We start from the raw sequence: 20127 nt of genomic DNA on the forward strand, positions 1-20127 counted from the left end.
TTGGCACTGCTTCAACTGGAACTACTCTCCAAGCTTGGCTGAGGCTCCCAAGGTCAAAGGCAAGAGCAGAGATGGACTTGCCCTTCCTGTGAGTCACCGCCTATCAGTTCGTATTTGTGTCAGCAAGCCCTTTCAGTGGCAGTGACACATGCAATCTAGCCACATGGATTCTGTCTTTCGTTTTGTTCCCTCAGACCATATGTAATTTTGCTTCAGCCTCTGGGACTTTGTCTCTCACAATGGGAACTATATGTCTGCATTTGTAGCCCACAAGAGCTAGTCTCTGTTGTTTCCTTTGATGGAAGTCTCCTTGCTTAGCTGAAAACCAACCATTTCCAGTCTGACCATAATGGTTTAGAAGGCGGGTGTTGGAAATCTCCGGATCTGGGCTTCATATTTTCCTTTTCAGTTTCCAGAAGTCCCCTGGGTTCAACAGATCTAAGATCAAACTCTTAATCTTATCTCTCAAACCAGATCTTCCCCCGAGGTAATCTTATCTAAATGATGGCCTCTCCCTCACCTGTGCTTCTGACAACCCTGGGACCCAGGGGTTGGTCTTGATTCCTTCTCTCCTTGCCTGTCGTATGTTTTACATCTCTAAGATCTGTCTTCCCAAACATCGCCTGAGCCCATCTTCTGTTTCCATCTTCAGTGCCTTATTAGTCCAAACCACCTTGATTTCGGAGCCAGATCAGAACACTACCTAACCCACTGATGGGCCTCTCTACCACCTTCCTAGAATTTGCCAATCTCTTGCTGATCACCATTGAAGAAAGACACATGAGTTCTGCTGTCCAAATTTTCCAGGTATGACTTGTAACTTTGTCATACATTGAATCTCGGGGCATCTTTGTTGAATTCAAAATCTATTTGTAGAAGTTTCCATTCGCAGGATTTAAGGGGAGCTCCAGAGACTACTTATTAAGTATCCCAAAATGACCCTGGTGCAAGTAGTGTGTGAATTAGAATCTGAAAGTCATTGGTTGTCCCTCAGATGCACCATCTTTGGCCCATTTTAAAGATCTACAGGCACGTTTCCAACATGAATCATGTGCTTCCTGAGCCTTCACAATGTGCCAGGCCATTCAGGCAGAAGGGTCATATTCTGCATAATGCAGAAAAGTCCTGGTCTCCATGGAGCTGCTGACAGTCTCATAAGAGAGGAAGTAAGGAAGAATTAGAAGGAAGTGTTGATGCCAGTGAATGTCACAGAGAAATGCATGTTGAAAACTGGAAGCCAGCGCTACGGAAGGAGAGACAGCTTGCAATGCGGAGGTCCAGGAAGGCCTCACTGGAGAAATAGAAATTAAGTAAAGACTCAAAGTAGGGAGGAGAATGGGCCCTGGCAGGGGGAGGGGGAGATCAGGACTCTCCATGGTGAAGCCTAACAGCTGCAGACAAACTGCTCAAGAAAAATCCATCTTCTACAAATCCCATGTTCATGCTCTCAATCCTCAACCCAGAACAAGAAAAGATTTTCCCAGTGGAGTGTGGCATTTCACCATGGGGTCATTATTCAACGTCTTCCTTCTGCCTGGGATCCTGCTCTGGACCCCTCAGCCTGAGGCCCTCCCTCACTGCCTCAGCCCTGTAACAAACACCCATACCTAGGTGAGCTTCCACTCTAGGCATATGAGGTTTTCTAGCACTGAGTTTCCTTCACATTGTCTGTATTAGTCTTCTCTGTTAGTACAGCCTCAGGGCACGGCAAAGAGGTGGGCCAGAGTAGATTCTTAATAAGCATTAGCCTGAGACCCCAGAGCTCTTGCATTCCACCATTCTCTAGTAGTTCCTGTGAGATGGTCTGCAGGTCCAGAGAAGTGATCACAAGTCATGGTAGTAATAACAATAATCTCTCTAAGTGGCTTCTCTTCTGATTCCTCTGACTTCTTCCATTTTTTTACAACAGGGGTATGGAGAGGTCCAGACTTTTAGAGATTTTTGCATCACCTCAGAAAACTAGAGGCTTTTCAACAATGCAAAGGAAAATGCCTTAGAATTAATTGTCTTAGAGTTTGGATGAGGGTGGGAGGTGGCTGGATTTGGAACTGGATTGAACAAGAATCTAAAAACAAACCAGCAAACAAAAACAAAAACAAAACAAAACAAAAAAAGCCAAGAGATTTCTAAGAGAGACATGTCTGCTGGGTTGGCCCCAAATAGATTTGGGGCCATTTGGTCCTCTCATCTCTATGTTGTACAGCCTTTCAAGTCTGCCCTTGGTAGCCACAGGGTCCCTCAGCCCTAGGCACACTCCACTTAGAATCGGGAACTTCCTTACACTGGGTCTCAAGCACCAAAGGGACAGTATCTGGTTCCTGTGTGCACAAGATTCCTTCTCACCATGCACCTATCTATCTCTTCAGGTCACTGTCCTCCCCCTGCACTCTCCCTCCCCCCCCCCCCAGAGAGAACTGGAATTTTCTACCATCTGAAGATCAAAATTTCAACATGGGGAGGGCCAATTGGGATCTTTAGCTTTGCGTAGGGGGTGGGGAAGACATGAGAGGGTGAAATGGAGAGAACTAAAGGGCCCAGTTAGAGCCCAGTCTCTTGACTCTGGGAACTCTACAGAAACTTGACACCAAGGCCAGGTTCTGCTGGGGGGGGGGGGAGGGATGGGGGGAGTAAACCATCTTCCCGGAGAGCAGGAAGTGAGGGAAAGCCAGAGAGAGAGAGAGAGAGAGAGAGAGAGAGAGAGAGAGAGAGAGAGAGAGAGCGAGCTCTGGAGAAGCGCACTGTTTTCTTTGGCCTCCTTCAGCCCTGGAGGGAACTGGAGAGAGGAGGGGGAAAGGCTACAAAGAGGAGAGATCCGGCTTTTGTGTCCTACCCTCCCCCAGGAGAAAAGACTAGAGGAGAACTGGAGAAGGGGGAGGTGGGGGGGGGGGAGGAGGGCCGAGAGGGCCACTCAAGCCAAGCCAAGATTTCCCCCCTCCTGCTCCTTGTGAATGTCTGGAACTGGGAATACAAAGTCCTAGAATCAGAGGCCAGACAAGGGAGAGTGTGGGGTGGGGTGGGGTGGGGTGGGATGGGGTGGTGGGGTGGCGTGGGGTGGCGTGGCGTGGCGTTGCTGGTGATGGAGATTGGATGGGCTGGAGGTTGGAGGCAAGGCGGGCTAGGTGTGGGAGGACTGGAAATACCCTAAAATTCAAGCACACTGGGTGGTGAGTTTCTGGTAATCACTCAGATCATGACCCGATGTTCCCTCCCAGCCCTGTTCCACTCAAGGGAGGCTTAACCTAGTGTGCTGTTCTTAATAACACTGACTAGGTAGGAGAGACATCCTGGGAAAAGTGCCAGGCTTAGGCAAACAAGGAAGGGCACCCACTCAGGAGGCTGAACCATCAGCGGACCACAGTGTCTCCTGAGTCTATGCTAAGACATAGCTGGATATGGCTCCTGGTCCTGAAAACCAATTCTTCCACTGACTTCCATACAAAATGTCACCCCAGCCTCAGATCCAATCCTAACACAGCCACACCTTCCAGCCTAAAAAAAAACAAAAAACAAAAACAAAACCATGAAATGGTGTCAACCCAGACCCTCCAACAGTTGAATTCATCTCCCTGCTTTTATCTGCATTCAAATCCTAAGTCTTCCTGAGAGCTTCTACAAGAGAAACACTGCAGACTGTCAGAGATCTCAGCATGGGCGAGAAGGAACTGCTTATGGAAACCACCCACTCCTGAGTGCTTCCCTCGTGTGGAACATCACTGGAAACCTCATCACCCCCACACCAGCCCTGCCTGTTCCAAGGTGGTTTTCCTGACCTCTGAGTTTTAACCAGGCCTAGCCGGGCATTCTCATTCGTCTCATAGAACAAGCCTTCTAAATCCAGAAGGTGCCAGAGCCTTCCAGAACAGCAGGAGGGGATACCTCAACAGGACAGGGACAAAAACCTGAACAGTGGTTTCTCTCATACATGTTTCACAGAGGGGGCTTGTTCACCTACCCACAAGGTCCCAGTCAGGACTGGGGCAGGGATTTTTCTTTCTGCCCCAGGCCTGCAGTGAAGAAAGCTAACAGCAGCCGCCTCCCCATCCCAGAAGGCATCACTTGGAGGGACACTAGCTTGCAAAGGTGCTCGGAGATCCACGGGCCTGAAATAGACTGGAAGGAAGCTGCCCTTTCTAGAGCCCTCTGTTTCTCCTGGATCAGAACAGAACTTTACCAGCATGTCTATTCAACCCTAAGAAACCACATCAAGAACTGCTCAGCAGACCCCAAGCCTTGGCCTCAGTTCCTCACCTGACATATTGATATTACCAATAGGCTTCCTTTCTTAAGCAAGTTTAGGAATTCACCCCTGAGACAGCCTAGAGAGACTGCCCTCAGCTGCCTATGTTGGTCCCATCTTGTCCACTTCCATATCCAAGCCCCTCTAGTATCCAACTGGAGCACTCTTCTACCATGATCTGTGTGTGTCTTACAGACACACACTCTGAGTCAGTGGCAGTAGGCAGCGGAACCGCGCCTGGAACAGACAGGCTGAGTGCCACAGGCAGAGTGAGGCCTGGGAGACATGAGACCCCTGGCATAGTCTGCCCCTAGCTGTCTCTGACATGAGATTTTAGAGCCAATGACCCATGAGAGCAGACATAAGATCCTGGTGACATGAAGGTCCCCCACCCACACCAGGCCTCCCCTAGACACTGACAGTGCCTGAGATTAAGGGCCCACCATCTCCAGATCCCTCAGGACTCCAGAGCTGAAGATAAAAGTCAGAATAGAAATGAGCAGCCCTGAGCGGGGTAGAACAGATGTGGCCATCAGAGCCCCAGATGTGGCCCAGCCGCGCCTGCTGCCGAGACTGTTGTGCCTCTAGACAGGAATGTGGACCCAGATGTGGACCGGGACAGAGATGGAGGCTGGAAGTAGGGACAGATCTGCTTCTGGGCTCCAGGAGGGGCACAGCTCTGAGAGAGAAAGAAGTTTAGTGTTTGGCTTCTCAAAAAAAGTTCAGCCTCCTCCTTAGGGGAAAAGATTTGTACAAATAAACACATGGCCCTCCTGTGTCCCGCGCCTCAGCACCGCCTTCTAACACTTCAGTAAGTCCTGATGCTCAGCCCCTCACTGCCTCACCGATAGTGTTCTTCTTGCCCACACAGAGGAGGGCGTTGGCCGCTGCCTCTTTCTCTGGAACAGGGAGGGAAATATCATTTCAGCCTGTCAGGTCAGCATCTTTGCTGAGCTTCACCAATAACCAGCATTCTAGGCACCACTGAGATGTGGAAGGGGCCCTTGGCCCTGCTCAGGTCCTCGGGCTGCCTCTGCACATAAACACCCCAGTGAGGAAGCTTCCTGTCCTATCACTCACGAGGCCCGTTTACTTCCCACTCTGTTCTGAATTTTCATCTTGGGAGAAATTTGCAAATCACTAGCAGCAGGAACTTTCCAGAAGCTGCAGAATATGTTCGGTGTATTCTCAGCCTTCCAGCATTCAGGCATACCTTTCCCTGAGAGTGTCATCTGAAGAAGCAGAGGAAACCAGGGAGTCTGAATGTGACTGGCACTGCCTAGGGTGGAAGAAGGCTGGCAGGGCTGTCTGCCCAGCCCCCACTGCACTTAACCTGACCCCATCCTGTTTGTAAAAATATAGACAACAGCCCACGCTCTGCTGTTCCAGGAGGACTGGCTACCTCCACGGAATGTCTCTACTGCACAAAGTTCTTTAAATATAGCCTGAGCCTCACCCTTCACCAAATCAACCACTTCCTCCCTGGGAAAGGGGAGACAGAGACAGACAGTTGTCCCTTCTTTTACTGAGAGCCAGAGAGGCAGTTCTGAAGCAATCGTGCCCCATCCTGTCCGTCTCTCTTGCCTTCCACACAGATGCCTCTCCTGTGTACACCTGCTCTGTGATGTACCCAGCTCTGGGTGCAGTCTTCAGGGCCACCCTGTCCCTCCAATAGGATCTCTAAGGGACCCTTACTGAGTTGACCCTTTCCCTCTAGTCTCCTACAGAGAGCCATGCAAACATTCATAACAGCACCTGCTGCGTGTCCCACCTGCTTCTGCAAACCTAATTCCACCTTGACACCTTTGGGAAAGCCACCAGTAGAGTCAGTGAGAGAAATTAAAACTTCGCCTCAGGCTACAGGACTCCCACTGAGGGTGTCAGCGCTGAGCAGAAACCACTGCACACTGAGAAGACAGCTCGAGCTGACAGACACTTGGTGGCTAGCAGAGCATGTGGAGCCCTGGGCCACTCTGAGGTGACTTCCCTGGCTGGCAACCAGGCTCAGGGGTCAAACTACACTTGCATCTTTGCCCAATGCAGTTCCAGGGGTCTCGGCAGCCAAGAACATTCTCCTCCACGGATCGCTTTTAGAGTCCCATCGAGCATTACAGATTTATAAAGATTATTCATATCAGATGTGCTTAAATCGAAAAACAAACCAAGACAAGCAGGCAGTGGTCTTTAATCCCAGCAGAGGCAGGTAGATCTCTGTGAGTTCAAGGCCAGCCTGGTCTAGAGAGCTAGTAGTTGCAGGACAGCCATGGCTATACCAAAAAACCCTGTCTTGAAAAATAAACAAATTAAAAAATAATAATAATAAGCAAAAAAGGGAGATGGGTTTAAATCAAGAAAGGTGTCTGGGAAGAGAAGCAATCACAGGCAGTCTGACATAAATGTAGAACATTCTGTAGGCAACAGGAGAGAGAGGGACAGAGAAGGTAGAAGACCAAGGCTTGGAGAAGTGGGTTCGCCGTCATGTTCTGTGGAAGACAGAGGCAACCCAGAATAGACACAAACTCTGTGGGCTCCGCTGGCTATCCGCAACTCTTCCCATCTCAAAGTCCAGAATCTGCATCCCTGAGGGGCTGCTCGGCCCTCTTCCTGCGGTCTCTCCACATTCCGCACATTCTTTACGCTCAATTAAGGAGAAATAATCAGGGGAGCAAGCAGGGCCACAGCAGCACAGCCGGTGCCCCACACCGCCAGGATCGCACGTGTAGAAACAGTCTTCCTCAGACCAGGCAGGAAGACCTCAGACCACAGGGGTCTGCAGGAAGAAGAAAGCGAGCACCCAAGGCCTGGTGTCCCTCGCTCTCCACAAGACAGGAGAAGGCAGTGAAGATGGAGGATGAGGGAATCAGGAGAGAGGGAGCTGAAGAGGCGAGGTCGGAGAGAAGGAAAGGCAGAAGGCCTCAGCTGTCCTCTGCTAACCCTGTTACTGCTTCACCACAGTCACCGCCCACCATCACCTGTCCCTGGAGACCTCCTGGCACTCCCAGTGTTCCTCACCTCCACCAGGGGCAAGGAGAAAGATGTCTGTGGCTCTCAATCAGTTTCAAGTCTGCAAAGGGACGCTGCCATTTGTAGCTTTGGTGGGAAATGCATTTTATTTCTTCCTCCTTGGCCTGGTCAACCAAACAAATCCCTCTCAAGTTCAAGACTGTCTCCCGCTTCCTGGAGCCTTCCCACAGCCCACAGCCCACAGCCCAGGGTCTCTTTCTCTGATCTCCCTCATCTGCCCCATGAAGCTAGCACAACTCTCAGCATGCGACTTTGTTATCTTAGGGGTGCGTTTCTGCATCTTCTCCAGAAGGAACCGGAAGTGAATGGAGGTTCACTCTTCTCCACAGACTCTTCAGCGTTCGAGTACCTTGCTAGCACCACACCAGCGACTTCACTTAATCCTTTAAACATCCAGAGACCACTGCTGTTCTTATCTGCAGTTTACCCATAAGCAAGTTGAGACTCGGAAAGATTGTGTTACTGGATCCAAAATGACCCTGCTAGTAAATCAAGAGAGTGGAGTCTTAACAAACCATGTTCAACTATCAAAGTCTGTGCCGTGAACCTGACACTAAGATGTTGAAGGGTGGAGTCTGCCGATGTTTAACTAAGCTTCCCACTGCATGACAGAAAAGTAAAGGTGCTCACTATAAGGTGGATAGACAGATGGACAGATAGACAGACAGGTGGATAAACAAAAAGAAGATTGATTTGGGTTTCACAGGTTCAACCACAGAGCTAAGAAAACAAAGACCTGTTTTCCCATCTCCATTATAACCAATGGGTTAAGCTTGTGAGATGCTTCCTTAACCCACAGACCCGGTCAGTGCTTTCACTGGTTCTCAGATTGTCACTACACTTAAGATAATGTGTGGCCATTTGGAGCTTCAGGCTGTGTTGGGGACCACTGTCATGATTTAGATATGAATCTAAATGCTCACACATACACACACACACACACACACACACACACACACACAAAAGTTGCTGTGTTCAGGGTTGGTTGCCAGGTGATAAGCTTCAGGAAGTTAGATCATGAGGACTCTAATCTGATCAATGGATTAAGCCATTGATAGAGTCATAAATTGGTGGCAAATTATTGGGAAGTGGAGCTGATTTAGAGGAAGTAGGTTACTGGGGGTATAGCCTACAAGTCTCTCCCTGTCTTTCCCTCTGTCTGTCTGTCTCTGTCTCTCTGTCTCTGCCTCTCCCTCTCTCTCCCCTTTCTGCCCCCCTCCCTTCTTCTCTCTGTTCCTAACCACTCTAAGGTAGGCCCCCTCCCCTACCCCACATTCCCATTGCCATGATAACCCTTTTGCCTTGCCTCAGACTCAAAGCAAAAGAACCAACTGCCCAGTGCCTGAAACCTCTAGACTGTGGAGCCAAATAAACCTTCCTCGCTGCAAGCTAATCTGCTTGGCTATTTTGTCACAACAGAAAGTCATTAGCCCAAGCACTTGGGGATTGCAGTTTGTAGCCAGAATCATGAGCCAGTTTATTATCAGTATGGGCCCCGTGTTAATGATCAGCCTACAACCAGTAGAAGCTGGTGGAAGAGAACACGTTCCTGGCAAGCTGACTTTCAGCGAAACAGAATATGGACAGATTTCAACTCCAGTCCCTCAGCCCTAGGCATCCCTGTGGGGGGATGATGGGTGAAAACAACCAGGGGCAAGGTTTGGACCGGGGTGCCTGGGAACAGGGGCAAGGCTTGGAATCCACTAAGTGCACACCAAGTGTGATTTGTGAATCCCACACACATGAGAGAGCAGGATATGGCACATGTGTGTGCTGTGTGTGTTGGGGCAACAGAGGCAGGGTGTGGGAGAGACAAACACACACCTGTAATAACATTGGCTTCAGACGCTAAAAGAAAAGAAATCCCCCAACTGTTTTATCAGAGCCCAAGTTACCAAATTACGCTGTTGTTTTAAATTTGAGCTCCTCTGCCTGCAAATGGGGGGATCTCAGGTTCACGAGTTTAATGCTTGGCTGGGCCTGGAGCTCCACTTCCCAACCCACTGGGCTCCCAGACTCCTGGCCAGAGGAACAAAAGTCTTCTCTCTCAGGGCTTTGAAGTGGAAACACTAACTGCTCCCTTTAATTAGAAAGAACCCCCCTATTGTTCCTTCTTTATTACTGATGGATGAAGACGTGGGGGTGGGGGGCACTCAGAAGAGCACAGTTTGGTAGGGGGAGGGCAAAGGGGGGAGGTATGAAGAGATCTTGAATACAGAATCTCCCAGGCCTGATCCATGCCAGAACTCCTTGTCCTCCTTAACAAAGATTCTGCTGGACCCTCAGTCTTTTGATTCATCATGACAGGGAAGGAAGGCGTGAGGGCAGATACGAAATCAGTCCTGTTGATAAAGCAATAAGAATATGGAGAGATCACCCCATAAGACAACCTCCTAAAGCAGTTCTGGAGAGGCAGGAACTGGGGACAAGCTGGGTCCTACGGTCTGTAGTGTTGGCAGACAAACTAAAAGGAGGTGTCCCTAGGCCCTGCAGAAAAGTGAGCGTTGCAGGGACTTGGAGGTCAGTATGGGCTGAAGACATTTAAAGATGGGGGACCTGGAGGAAAAGCAGAAGAAAGATCAGAGGACCAGGAGCACAGGACACTTCAAGCAGAGAAGAGGTCTTGATGATCAGGTAGGGGGGAAAGCAACTTAATTAAGAGGCTGCCTCCCCTATCCCTGGGTGGGAGCTGGCAGCCCTGTGCAGAAAAGCACAGAGCGAAGGGAGGGTGAGACCAGAAAAAAAACATCGAGGCGCTGCACACAGAAGCCGGGATAATGATGGTTTAGATAGAGGTGTCGGTGGGAAGGCCAGGAAGAGAAGGTGAGTCTGGGATAGACTTCAAAGGAGGAGAGAAGCCATGTTGACAGCATAGATATGAGGGGATATGGGAATGACAAGAGTCAGGCACCTCCAAGATCTCCAGTCTGAGAGACAGGAGGGCGGATGAGGGAAAGCAAGCTGAGGCTGCCTGTTTGGGGGAGGGTGGGGATGGGGTAAAGAAATTACAGAAAACCCTCCTAAATCCCCATTCTCCTTTCCTGCCGCCAAAAGCTGTTCTGAACTGAGTGGGGTGGAAGGTCCATTCCTGAGGAATGGAAGCAGCCTCTCCCCCTTTCATGCACTTCAAAGTGACTCACACCTGTGCTTCGTTTGATCCTCAAAAGAACCACAGCAGGTGTCAGTATTCCCATTTTGTAGATGAAAAAACTGAGACTCAGAAAGGCCAAATCATTTGCCCCAAGTCACACGGGAACACTTAGGGCACAGCTGGGAGCAGAGACCTTCAGACCTCCAGCTCAGAAGCCCTCCCACACAGACTGTCGGCAGCTCAGGGGAGAGAGGGAAGAGGGGCGGGGCCACACATCCCCTCAGTCACTCGGGAGCTAGAAGTCTGGGGCTCAAGAAAAAGATCCTCTAGGATTTGAACCACGCTGTCAGCCTCCTCTCACACTCCTACAGGGCGTAAGCAGGAGCTCAGGGTTGGAGACGCCAAGTCCAATCAGACTTCACAAACCACAGATGGTTTGAATCAGCGTGCTACCTTGATAGGAATAATGGGGAATCCTGAAGACAATCTCACGCCAGCTCTATCCATCTGGGAAGAGAACTACATCTTCCAGAAGAACTTCCCTGTCTGGGGTCTCGTCCCTCTCCCCTCCAAGCCCAGCAGGCCCTTCGGAAGGAAATCCCCTATCCCAGAGAACACCTATGCCTTCCCCCACCAGAAGAACCGCCCACGGGTTGCCAGGAACCTCTGACTTGGGTTCTGGTTTGATGAACTCTTCTGACTGTGACCTTTACTGGGGACAAACATGGTTCCTAGGGAAACGGAATAACCATGGGCTAGGGTGGGATCTAAGGGTCAGCCACGAGGGGCAAAGGGAGCTGCTAACAAACAAATGAAGACCAGACAAACAGGTGTTCACCTATTTCCTGGAATGATGAGTGTCACGTGGGTTTTTGTTATTGTTGTTTGGATTGGTGTTTTGTTTTGTTTTTGAGACAGTCGCACACAGTAGCCCAGGCTGGCCTAGAACTCACTACATATCACAGGTAGTCACAAACTCACCCAAATCCCCTCCCCCCACTTCAGCCTCTAGGGTGCTGGGATTGCAGACACCATAAGCCACCTCTCCCTGCTTGCCCCAATGTTCACTATTTCACACACTGAACATGGCACGTGTCATTGTGACATTTCCTTCAGGAGACACTTAACCTAGGCTGCAAAAACCCCATGAAGACAGAAATTAATCAATGCGTAAGGTGACATAGTCCCAAGGACAAAACCAGACCTTTCGCTCAAAGGTCCTCTCAGAGACAAGCAGCAGAAGAGCGTAGCTCTTCCAAAGGGACGGTGAGCAGTCATGACTCCAACCTTCCAAGCAGCCAGCGGTTGGCCACGGATCTATTTAATGAAAGTCTGGCCCTTAACCCACCCTCCACCAGCCCCCACCCCACAAAGCTTGTTTTAGAGCTTAAAATACAATGAAGTTAATTTTTAAAAACCTTTCATTGAGTTCCATGAGGCCCCTATTAATTTTATTGTTTCAATAAAGCATTTATTTAATTGTCTCCAGAAGGGCTCTGTTAAATGCACAGATGTTACCTGAGTCAGAAGGGAGGGAGCTTGGAGCCTTCCCCCCTGCCCCCCCTTTCCCATTAGCACGTTAGCAGGATTCTGTTATTGGATTAACTGATTGTCACCTTAAAGTCACAGAGTGGAGCCCTGAGGGAATGGGGCACCACTCAGCTGAACTCAGAACAGGTCACAGTTGCAGGGATCCAGGCTCAGTCAATAAGGAGGCTGGTTAGAGGTTGTTTTCCTAATGGCAAGGAGATATTTATTTATCTATTTATTTATTTTTAGGATAAGAGCACATTACTAAATGTATGGTGTCCGAGCCATAGCAGGAGAAGCATTCACTAGCAAAGATCTAGACCACCACTGCTCGGAGCTTGAAAGACTCAGTAGAGAGGAAGGTAAAAACCCTCCTTCCTGCTGCTTGTACTCCTTCGAGGGGAGACGGGAGGCAGAAAAGCAGACCTGTGACAGAGATAGTAAGATCGCTTCAGAAACGGGTGTCTTGAGGCCGTGAAGGAGGGTACTAGATGGCCAGGAACCAGGGGAGGCCTGCCTGATGTGAGACCCTGGGCTGGGGTCCAGAGGAGCCCAGGAAGCTCCAGGGTCTCAGCAGAGTTCTGTGGGCAAAGGGCCTGAGTGCAGAGGTCCCAAGACCCCGTTTTGAGAGGACTCTTACCAAACTACAAAGCAACAAGACGGCCCCAACACAGGGGCAGCCCCAGGGTCTTCTTTTTCATCAAGAATATTTGGGGGCTGCAAGGAATGTTCTTGTGGAGCAAGTATGAGAAACTGAGTCTAAGTTCCCAGGACCCAGCTGTAGTCTGAGTAAGAAGCCCTTCTGTGATGCCAGAGCTCCGACCAGGAGGTGGGAGGCTGGGCCAGGAGAACCAGGGAGCTCACTGGCCAGGTAGCTTGCAGTAAACACAGACCATCTCAAACAAGACAGACAAAGACTGACATTCTCTGACACTTACACGTGCACTGTAGCAATATACCACACACACACACACACACACACCATTACCATCGACACCACCTCACATATAAAAAGATTTTTTTAAAAAGCATATGTCAAGCCCGGCTGGGTGTGTGGTGGCACACACCTGTGCTCCCATCACTTGAGAGGCAGGGGCAAGGGGACGGTAAACTCAAGACCAGTCTTGGCTACACAGCAAGTTCCAGGCAAGTCTGGGCTACTAAGCAAGACCTGTCTCAAAAGAAAACAAAACAAGAAATGCCACAGGACGGAGACTCCATTATTCCAAGTAGATGTTCACGATGCAGGGCTGGGGGCGGGGAGGAGGTAGAGAGCAGGTGAACATAGCAAGGAACGTTAAATCCCATTGTTCTTAAATTCTACGAGGAGTTAACGAAGAAAGAGGAAACAAAGTTTACTTCCAGCCTTGGATTACTCCTGGCAGAGTATGGGTAGGAATAAGATAGAAGAACTCCAACGATTGGGGAAGCCATCAGATGGGCTGTCGGGAAGTACTGGAGCATGAGAATCCAAGAGGTAGATCATGCCTGCCTGTAAGCACCGGCTAACTAAATTACCCTCCAAACGACGGGGAATCATCAAAGCTTTTCCAGCTGGAAAACGACGCGTTAGAAGCAGTGTTCTTGGCACATGAATCTGATGCCCACGCACGCTTTGAGGTGAGAGGAGACCCAGCCCTGGGGGCACAGCGAAAGAAGCATCCAGACTTTGGAGATGGGGTGAAGAAAAAAACGAGAATTCCAACCAATGGGTTTGGTTTTGGTTTTGGTTTTGATTTTGAACAGCCCCAGTCTAGGCTTTACGCTTGGAAGCATCAAGGGTCCTGAGGCATCTAACCTTAAAGTCTGGCTCCGAAGAACAGGGAAAGCTGATGGGGGAGGTGCCGAGGGGCGCACAGGCCACCCTCTTAGGTCACAGTGGTCACCTCTGCAGATGGAGCTGGAGGAGCAGGCAAGGTGTCTCTCACATCTCACTACAGATAATCTTCTTTAATGGGGGGGGGGATTTTGTGCAATTTTTACTTCCTTTGTGTGTGTGTGTGTGTGTGTGTGCATTTCTGAATTTTTCAAATAATTATTTTAATTCCACACAGCCTCCCAGATTTTAGTTAACCCTTCGTAAGCTATCACTTCTGACTATGTTCTCTTTCATCCTCAGAGAAGCGGTGGGGAAAAAAAAAGCAGACGTGATTGCAGAACCCTCTGGGGTTTCTGAAGCACAGTTGAGGGAGCCTGATTTTCTACCTCTTCCACATGCTTTGTCTCCTTCATTTTGTCCCCATAGCTACTCGCTGTGGAAAGACTCACAGTTAAAGGTTTTAACAGCACCACACATTTCTCTTTTAACCAAGATGGCAGCACTAGACAGGGAAAGACAATCCTTGTGATTTTTGTTGCAGAAATCAAGTCAACCCAGCCAGATGGTAAGCTAAAACACAGGCCAAAAGAGGGAATTTCTGACAGAGCCTCTGCAGTGAGAGGCCTGGGCACCCCAGCTCCCCTCAGCTCCGCCTCCTGACAGCTATCTTCAGGCACCTAACCTTGGTTCTCTTATGTCAATTTTCTCATCATGAAAATTGTAGGTAATGATAGCATTTATCTCCTACAGTTGTTAAGTAGATTATATGATAATGAAAAAGCATTTACTAAGTGTGCTCTATCATTAGTATTAATAAGAACAATAAAATAATAAATCTTTATGACCAAGCCTTGTTACCCAGAGGCAAAGTGACTTTAATGAACTTCTTCTGTCTTTGCTTCCATTGGTGCCTTGTCTCTGCCGGTCTCTTTGACTAGATTAGGAAAAAAAAAAAAAAAAAAAACCTAATGAAAAGCTGAGGAAAGGCCCAGAATGGTGACCAGAGTCCCTGTGTTCCATGGTGGTGTGTACAGGACTGCTTACAAAGCCCAGGTCATTCAACAGATCCCCATGAGCTCCAGTGCCTGCGTCTACAAAATGGAGTCACTCTGACCTCAAAGTACTTCAGAGAGCCTTCCCTGGTTCCGAGCATGCTCTCCCAACACGCTCTTCTGACCTCTGCCCTTTGCCCTAATCCCCACATTCTTCTTTACCTAGGGCCCAATAGTTTGGGATGGATTTCCCAAGTTATTCTGTAAACTCCTGAGAAGAGTGGTAGAGCCAAGACTCTCTTGACTGAGGAGAAGTGCCTTCCTCCTGTGAGCCCCCAAGATAAAGAGGATGGCAGATGAGAGATAATTACCCATCCTCTGTGAGTTTAGAGCCAGATGACACTCTCGGTTTTCCCTCTTGATCCCCCACTCCATTTTTCAAGCTGCAACGAAGAGAATGGATTCATAGAGCAGGGCAGGGGTGGGGGTGGCAGACACCTTTAGTGCTAGCACTCAGGAGGCAGAGGCAGAAAGGTCTCTGCAAGTTCAAGGCCAGCCTGGTCTACAGAGCTAACTGTAGGACAGCCAAGGCTACACGAAGAAACCTTGCCTTGAAAAACCAAAGAGAGAGAGGGAGAGAAGGAGGGGGAGGGAAAGAGAGGGGGAGGGGAATTCCTTCCTGATGGTGGACAAGGAGAAACATTCCTCCATCTACTTCTGGGAGCTTTGGCCATAGAAGCTGTGCCATGTCATCTCCTAGGCGGTGCCTGCACACGTGCCTCCAGCCCTAGCTCTTGAACGCCAAGTGGAAGGCTCTATTTGACCAGCCTCAGCCAGGCTCCATCCAGCACCACTGGTGGACGGCCAGCTCTCCGGCTCTCGGCTCGCCTCTCCATCTACCCCGTGGAGGCAGAAGTCCTGGGGCTTGATCCGTACTGTTTCCCTCCCCAGGTCCCTGCTTCTGTGTTCAGTTCAGGGTGCCAGCCCCAAAGTAAAGCCCTCACACCTTCTCTCAGGTGACATGTACCAGACAGAGTCCAGTCACAGCAGGCACAATCTTAGAAAGCCAAGAATGGAGGGAAGGGGAGATCACCGTGACCAGGCATCCTGAGCTGTGGCTGCAGCGGACAAGAACAGTCAAGAGCTGGAGCGGAAACCACTCCATTACAGGGTCTGGTGCTGGGGAACAACACAAGCAGGCCAAGCTGTGGGAGCACCAGGAGCCCTCAGAACATTTTGGGTCCTGGCTTGAAAGAGAGACTTGTGTTCCCTGACATAGTTAAGGAGCTGAAGTGGCTCAAGTTTCCAGGCAGAGCCCCACACAGGAGGCAAAGCTTATATCCAGAAAGCTGGAGTCTCCCAAGCACAACTTTCTCCATCTTTGTCTGACTAGCTCTCTTGAGATCCCAGGTCTCTATCTGCGCATGTTTCTGCCTCTTAATCACTGCTGGTCAGTCCTCATTTCCCATCCCCATGTCCCCCCATGTGGGGGTCCTGTGTGTAAGAAGACTGTCATCTGCATTTGTTGTTTTGTTTTGTTTGTAGCTTAGAAAGGTCCCCTTCACTTCCTACCTGAGGGAGGTGGACACTGAGTGGAGAAAGCGGGCTGTGGCCACCTCACCCTCCATCCTTTTGAACTCACCCCCCCTCCCGAGGATCTGGCTCCAAGGGGGACAGAGCTAAGGATGACTGAGGCATCAGAGAAGGTTGGGTCCAGGCCTTCTGATAACCATCGCAGTGTGGAGAATGGTCTTTCTGATGAACTGCTGCTCTACTGATTCTGGGGAAAGACAATACTCCAAATTCAAAGGGATCCTGGAAGGCTGAGGGATTTCTCCAGTGGAAAACCAGGGGCAAAGGAGTCAAAGTTGCTTCTGCCTTGAAGAAGAATTGCAGCCAAGCACATTGTCTAACATGGCAAACATGTCTACTTGCTATAATTAATGCTGTATTACACATGCAGAGGACTTACCCTAATACAGAGAAGGGTTGACTACCTTGTATACAAAATGTCAACTGGGACATTACTCCAAATCCAGAATTCCTTGCACAACCTTTCCTACACATGAGCAATGGGATTCTGTACATTTTCTTAAAAGAAATAAAGCCACGGGATTCCAAGAATACACCCTCCGGGGTCCTGCATGCCCTGGCTATGGAAGTATTGTCTCCAGATCACTACTTTCTGTAAAAATCTTGCACATACCGCTGAGGAAAAAGAAGGGACTGTAGGACTGGGAGAAGGTGCTTCAGAAAGGTAGAGAATGGCCAGGAGACAGCACCAGCCTCAGGCTGGGGAATGTGGCTTTCTTCTCAGGGATGGAAAGCTGGGGTGCCAGGCTGTGTGGAAGGCAAGTGGAAGCCCATGGAAGCCTGAATTACCCCAGCTGTTTCAGGAGGAAAGCATTTCTCCTACAGAGGTGTTAGGGACCTGGGTTAAAAGGAACAGAATTCTTCAATACTGGCAAGAAGGATCTGATGTCCTGAAGAAATAAACTACCTATGAAACATTTCCCAGAAAAAGTGACCTTTTGGAGGAGCCCAACTGCCTCCTTCCCAAGCACTGGAGTCCTGACTGTTGTATGGAATGGGGAAGAAAGGGAAAGAGAGAAAACATAGTAAAGTCTAAAGCAGGAAGCCTTGCTGAGCTAATGCTGCTGTGAAGGCACCTGTGTGCGGTGAGGAGTCCAGTAAGAAGTGGGGACAAGAAGATGCTGTCTGATGCTGTGTTGAGAAAACAGCACCGGTGCTGAGCTGGACACTGGCCTGTGAGGCCCAGGCTGCGGTGTGGGTCCCGAGCTGGACACTGGCCTGTGAGGCCCAGGCTGTGGCAGTGTTCCTATTTTCCAGTTCTTTCAAACACCTCCTCTTCCTGGGTGGCACACACACACACACACACACACACACACACAGGCAAACAATCAAAAATTGATTAAAGTCTGTCAATTCAGAAACTGTAATTGGTCCAAAGGTTCGATCTCTTTTTTTTGGGGGGGGGAGGGAGTGAAACAGGGTCTGTCTGTATAGCTCTGGCTGTCCTGGAACTCACTCTGTAGACCAGGCTGGCCTTGAACTCAGAAATCTGCCTGCTTCTGCCTCCCAGAGTGCTGGAATTACAGGCATGCACCACCACTGCCCAATTCAATCTCTCTCTCTCTCTTGAGCAAAAATCCTATTTCTGCATTTGGCCATGCATGTCTGTGTGTCTCACTGGGGCGGAGGGAAACAGTAGCTGTGAGCCAGTACTACTGGAGGGCCTTTGTCTCTCCAGGTGAGGCTCCTGTCTTCAGGGTTCTGAGGATACACCATATGTACATCTGTGCCCTATTTCTCTGCCCTGTTGTGCACTGAACTTTCAAACCATAACAGAAACACCAAAGCTTGGCAGAGATATCATAGGAATAATTATCTAATTTCAGAACATGTTATTATAATACCTCTATGATGTGTAATGAAGTTAACAATGTTCACATTATATTCACCAGCTCTGAGCTGTACACCCACAATGCCAAATCCTCCCCATGGATACGTCTCCAAGATAAGAACATGCAGAGGAGTCGAAGAAAGCTTTTCAAGAAATATCACACACACACACACACACACACACACGCACACACTCACACATGCACACACACATGCACACACACATGCATGCTCGCGCACACATGCACGCGCACACACACATGAACACGCACACACGCATGTACACACACATGCACACATACACACACACACACATGCACAAACTCAAAATGTTTGGTTGTGCAGCCATCTAAGGTGAAACTGTCAGAAGTCAGACCTATCCTGGCCATGGTAGCTGGTCCTCACACTTCTTGAGTAGACATTGTAGAACTGGCAAGGAAACGGCAGTCACGTTGGGGGTCACCCAGGCAGACAGTCTTTCTTTGACTCCTCTGTGGGCCAGGGCATTTCTGATCCACCCAGCTTCCCCTCTTCCCTGGGGTGCTGGGTCTAGATTAGGCTTAGTGTAGGGGGACTGTTTGCTGCTGTTCCCTGTTGACTTTAGCCAGTAGCTATGTTTACAAACCCAGGTTGGTTTTCCCAGCACAGTTAATTAGACCAAAGACATCTGGTGTGAGGGCTGGGGAGGGCATCTGCTCAGACCACCCCCCACCTCCCCACAGCTATGGGCCAGAGCTGGGCGGAGCAGTTTAAACAGGACCAGACCGATAGAGCAGACTACATCCAACCCAACAAATCTCTCAGGGAGAATCATGGCTTCCTTCAACCTGCCTTTCCCATGACTAATAAGTCAGCATGGTCTCCAAGAAGTCAGAGTCTACCTCAAGGCCTACCTCAGTGCAATCACAGGCTGAACATAAGAATTTTACCCACTCCTCTTCCACTTTCAAAAGAACCAGTCACAAGTTTTATTCCCTTTTTAATCACAGAGACCCTCCCTGCGTTCGATAGGAATAGGAGACCTCGTAAGGGAAAACCTCTCCTCCCTAGAAAACCTCTTAGAAAGAAAGTTCTGGATTCTTCCCCCAGCCCCTAAACTTTACCCCATCTGCGGTCTCCTCAGCGGAATCCGTGACACTGCAGGAAGTGAGATTCTTTTTCCTGCCCAGAGGAAAGCAGGAGGGAGCCCGAGGAAGTAAGACGACCTCAGTGGACAGTTTCAGGGCCCTAGGGAAGTGGAGAGCCGCGAGGGGGAGGGGCAGCGGCTTATCTCGCAGGAGGGGGGAGCTCACTCCAAACAGCTAATGCACTGGCGTGTGAAAGCCCGTCAATTAGCACTAATGATGCAATCAGGGAGGGAGGAGGAGGGACCAGAAGTTCTGATGGAGTCAGGACCAACTCACACACAGGGTACACACTCACTCCCTTCCTAGGACACAGCAGCCCCTTCGGGATCTGCAGATGCACACATTCCACAGACAGACGTACGTGGACACTAATGCACTCGGCTGTATACGGTTCCGACCGCTTACTGGCGGGTCAAAGATCGAGGTTCTCAGGGATGGGGGTGGAGCTGGGTTGTCGAAACGTGGGGATTCGGGGACCAGGAAAATCTGAAAGTCCTGGTAGAAGGCAGTTGAAAAGAACTCTTCCAAAACCTCATGATTAACTGAGACCACAGTCCCCACCCCTCGCGCTCTCGCAGGTGCCGGGCAGCCTCCCCAGACCGACGCCCTTCACCACACCCTGAACCCGGGCTGTCCCAGAGCAGCCTCACCCGCAGGAGGAGGAACCCCTGCGCACCGCACCGCAGCCCCCCAGGAGGCAGCGTGCACCCTCGAGATCTCTGCACCCGGGCCTTGGCGGCTTGCCCCTCGGAGCCCGTTACCCGCCGGCCTCGCCCCTCCACCTCCTCCTCCCCGCACGCGGCCGGCCAGCTCCGTTTTCGGCCTCCGGGTCCCGTTATCCAGCCTGGCTTCGGGCTTCGAAGCCCTGCGCGCCGCCGCCCCCT

At 50.1% G+C, this 20127-nt stretch overlaps 1 long non-coding RNA gene across 1 annotated transcript in view; it reads right to left on the minus strand.

Annotated features, from left to right (window-relative positions):
• The window catches only part of LOC127686757 (uncharacterized), a 28599-nt gene extending 9266 nt beyond the window's left edge, over nt 1–19333 (minus strand). The window contains exon 1 of the long non-coding RNA XR_007978239.1: nt 19220–19333. This is a non-coding gene — a long non-coding RNA (uncharacterized LOC127686757). The remainder of the gene's footprint in view (nt 1–19219) is intronic.
• Nucleotides 19334–20127: the final 794 nt, after the last annotated feature.

Source organism: Apodemus sylvaticus, chromosome 6 (genome assembly GCF_947179515.1).
Source record: "Apodemus sylvaticus chromosome 6, mApoSyl1.1, whole genome shotgun sequence".
Classification (NCBI taxonomy): Eukaryota; Metazoa; Chordata; class Mammalia; order Rodentia; family Muridae; genus Apodemus; species Apodemus sylvaticus.